At 39.8% G+C, this 4,675-nt stretch overlaps 1 pseudogene; it reads left to right on the plus strand.

The window, feature by feature from the left end:
• Nucleotides 1–563: 563 nt before the first annotated feature.
• On the plus strand, nt 564–2,157 carry LOC114089317 (sodium-dependent phosphate transporter 1 pseudogene; annotated as a pseudogene).
• Nucleotides 2,158–4,675: the final 2,518 nt, after the last annotated feature.

Here is a 4,675-nt window from a genome sequence, read left to right on the forward strand (position 1 = left end):
CTTGTTTCCAAGTAGTTAGATAATTCCTGTCTAACACAGGAATCAAGAACTCCTCAAGGTGGTTCCTCCGTTTTACAGGAGGCAAGTTTGGAATTTTTTAAAAAAGTCAAAGACTTGTAGCAACAAACTACAGAGAAGAGGGAGATGATTTTACATCATTAATGCAGACACTCTTCCCCATCAGAGCTTTGGGTACAGTGCAAGTATATTACATTTGTGTCTGTCACAAACCCTGCAGTATGGCTGCATTATTGAAGGAGCAGAATTCTGTAGTTACAAACTTGTTGCTTTAATTATATTTTGTCATTTTTTATTACTGGTATATTATGTGTCAACGTATCTCCAATATTATGTGTTGTAAACCTTCATTTCCAGATCACATCAACCCAGACATTCAAATTAGAATATTCATAAGATCTGATAATAAATACAGTCTGAGTTCCTCCCAGTCAGTGCTCCATTTGGTTCCACTGTGTGACAACCAGGGACTTCATTTTTTGGAGCTCACCATTTCTGGGACCCATAATGCCTGTATTTATTGTCAGTGAAACCATTGTTTCTCCCTCATAGCAAAGGGCAGGAGGCTGTCAAGTGGTTTGAACTGATAAAGATTGTAATGTCTTAGTTCATCTCTCCACTGCTTTCTGTTATTATGTTTGGAATTTTATTCTTCCTTGTTTGTACATTCATCCTCCACAAAGAAGATCCAATTCCTAATGGTTTGGGTGTTTTCCAGCTTTCTATACCTATACAGTTAGAATAAACCTCTTTTCCATCATTTATACTGGAACACCATTGCTGGACTTTGACAAACTTCCTCTGAGGGTTCTTATTCTCATCTCAGTGGGATGTATATTTTCTGTACTTTCATCACTTTGTTCTTTGTCTTGGGATGAAGAGAAAAATCAAACAAGAAATGCAGTGTAGTTCTTCTGAAAGTCCCTTAATGGGGAAAAAAAGAATAGCTTGAAAAAAGATCATGAAGAAACAAAGCTGTTTCTCACTATTCTAAATAGGAATCCTGCTTCTGAGGTAGAATCTGCCACTGTGCCCCTCTGGGCTGTGGTGAAGGACAGAATAGTCTCACTCAAACTCAGAGACCTGTTGGAAACTCCAGAGGATGAAAGGCTCTCCCCTGCCATGGATCAGAGGAGAGAGATCAACAGAGACAGCAACATGAAGAATGCAGTGCAACTACTATCTAATGGGTACCCCGTTCAGTTCTATCAAGCCATCAGCAACCAAGTAAACTCCCGTGGCCACCATAAGCATCACACCATGCATAAAGATCCTGGTTTGTACAAATAGCTGTTCCATAAATTACACCTGGATAAGGTAGGAGACTGCATGAGAGATTCTGCTGGCAATCGCTTGAAAGGCAAAAATAACTATGATTCCTACATCATAGAAATTTGTGACTTGCACCTAGATTCATTCTGTGCCAAAGAAAATTAACATAAGGGTGAAGAAATGGAGGAGCTGGCATGGCCTGATGCAGACATCAAGGAGTAAAGTTGAATTCAATGTCATGTCTGACCATCACTTTGCATCTGAGATGAATATGGGTGTCAAGGCAAAGATGGGTATAGATGGCAGAAAAAGAAGTAGTAGCTCTCTGTAAGAATGGTATGATCAGAAAAAAATCTGAAGTTTGTCTCCTTTTTGGGTCCCTGCAGACCCTTACAGCCTGCTTCAGGTCATTCACCTACAGAGTCATTGATGTTAGCAATGACATTTGTCCTCTAATTGTTTTGTATCTGGTTTATGATCAGGAGATATTTCTTTGTAAGTGGTGACACTGATACAGCTTCTACTCTATGGTCTTGATGGAATCTGTATTGGTCTGTGGGTTTAGGGAAAAAGAGTTACCCAGATCATGGAGAAGGATTTGACACCAATTGCATCCTCTAGTGGCTTCAGTATTGAACTGGCATCTATTCTCACTGTGGAAATTGCATTAAATATTGGCCACTCCATCAGTGCAGCACATTGTAAAGTGGGTTCTTATGTACCCGCTCACTGGCTCCAGTCAAGATGGCTATTGACTGGCCACTCTCTCCCAACATATTTATGGCCTGGTTCATCACAGTTCTCATTTCTGACATTACTAGTGTTGCTACCATGGCAGTCTTCAAATGTGTCATCCTCAGAGTGTGAAGCTGGTTGAGATTAAAATTCATGTCAATGTTTGGGACCACCTTACACATTCCTGCTGTCTTGAAGAATGATTACAGTGTTACTGAAGACTGACAAGAGTCTTTTTAAAGTTTGGGAGCTGTGGGAGGGAAGTGTTACTTATGCTATAATTGCTTTTGTGCTAAATATGACTTGTCTCAAAATTAGCTATGTAAAATAACCAGGTTTCCACTGGTTCCTACTGAGGTCTCCTTTCCTTCTGGGCTGTGAATTCCTATGCATATTTTTCTACTTTTTGTGTCAGACTTCAATTCCACAGTGTGTTAATGTTGCCTCTGAAGGTGTGTGTGTGTGTGTGTGTGTGTGTGTGTGTGTGTGTGTGTGTGTTAACCATGCAGAGTCATTTGGCAGAGCACAATCTGCTTTGTTGGTTCCAACAGTTTCTGTCCTAACATCCACCAGGACTTAACAACAAAAAATGTAACTGTTGTCCCTTGTAGTCATTGGGAATCTTCCCTCCCATCAGTTGTGGCAGATCCTATTGACAAATATGGAAACTTCTTAGGGGATGAAGTTCTTTAGACACAGTGAAAATTTCAGTAATAACTTCTTTGCAAGTAATCATCGCTATTAGTGCTAAGCAGAAGTAGGAAGAAAGAGTGTTTTGGCAATCTTGGATATTTCTTTAAGATTCTGGAAGTGTGGCATAAATGAGAATGAAGTGGAATATGAACTTTAGACAAGTTGCAACAGACAGTCTCCCATGCTCATCTATCTCTTCCCAAAATAAAACGGTCTACAATTTTCAGGGGGAAAAGAAGATAAAGAAGCAACATCTACAGAGTTTCAAAGAAAGAGTATTGTGATCCAGCATTAATTTGTGTGAAAGGGAAAAAAATAAAGCATTAAAGAAGTGCTGGTGAACCACATATCAAGAAGGAGGAAGAGGAGGGCTGGGGTTGTGGCTCAGCTGTAGAGCGCTCGCCTAGCATGTGCAAGGCCCTGGGTTCGATTCAGAGCATCATGTGAAAATAAATAAAATAAAGGTATTGTGTCCAACTACAACTAAAAATAAATAAATAAATATTTTTTTAAAAGAGAAGGAGGAAGAGGAGCATGGGGAAGGAAGAGAGAAAAAGGAAATGGAGAAAAAGAAAAAAGAAGGGAAGAAGGAAAGGAAACAAATACACTAAATTTCTCAGTTTTTGCCCTCTACCATAAATGATATGGTTTACATTTTCAAAAATCAAGGACTTTCATACTACTAAATACTATATAGTCATTTTAAAACATGTACTTCTTGGGCTGAGGATGTGGCTCAAGTGGTAGCGCGCTCACCTGGCATGCGCGGGGCGCTGGGTTCGATCCTCAGCGCCACATAAAAATAAAATAAAGATGTTGTGTCTACCGAAAACTAAAAATAAATATTCTCTCTCTCTCTCTCTCTCTCTCTCTCTCTCTCTCTCTCTCTCTCTCTCAAAAATAAATAAATAAAGCATGTACTTCCGGTTATAGATTAAAAAAAAAAATCAATCTATTTCTCCTGAGGTCACATTGACCAGACTTGGTTCTCATGTCCACATTTACAAAAACCAATCCCCAGTCATCCTGGGCTTCATCCTGAAGCCAACCTTCCTAAAGACCAAGAGGGTTTAGCCACAGAATTATGGCTATGTTTGCAGGAAAGAGAGGCTGGGAGGACTGGCTGTTGAGAAACCAGTGAATAAAGTCAATATCCTCCTGCCAAAGACCACCAGGAAAAACCTACAGATGAGCCAGGTGTGTTCAGTGCTTACGGCAGTGAGGAGAATACATGCCATGGGAAACCATGGACATCTCAGTAAGAAAGAGTAAGAAAAGATCAATTATAGGGTTTGGACATGGGCTAGGGAAGGGTTAAAGGAAGTGGGACTTTTCCATGGAAGGAGGCTTTCAGGAAATGGGGGCAATTCTAGACTGGTTATCTCTCTACCTCTTAACTGTAAGTCAAGAGGAATGGATGGAGGCCAAAGCTGTGATAGCCACTTATATTAGCCAAGCAGGGAGATGTTTGTTATCTTTGTGGTTTATTTTTGTGTGTGCTTAGAGGAAATTATTAAGTCATCTCGCTTGTTTTTTTCTCTCCCTTCACCACCATCACAGAGTGGCCTTGTCCTGTCAATGTTCTGTGAGATCATTCGTGTCCAACAGAACACCATGAACACGTTGTGTATGTCAGGCCAAATCCCTCATGTCAAGAGCTGCTTTTCTCTTTTTCAGTGGTTATATCCACCTAGTGAGATTGAGGTGAGAACTCATCCTAATAGTAATTACTTGTACTGAAAATTTTTGAGGCTTGTTAGACCTAGTAAGAGGGACAGGCTTAGCAAGATTTCAGTAGCAACTATTTTTTAAAGAAAAATAGGTTTATATCTAAACAATGAAACAGTTAATTTTCTCTAAGCAGGAAATGATGACCTCTTTCACTTTTCTTCCCCTAGAGAATCTCAAGGGCATTTCTGTGTGCAATAAATACGTAGGGCTTTGTTTATTTACTTGG

This window comes from Marmota flaviventris, chromosome 13 (assembly GCF_047511675.1).
Source record: "Marmota flaviventris isolate mMarFla1 chromosome 13, mMarFla1.hap1, whole genome shotgun sequence".
NCBI classification, from domain to species: Eukaryota; Metazoa; Chordata; class Mammalia; order Rodentia; family Sciuridae; genus Marmota; species Marmota flaviventris.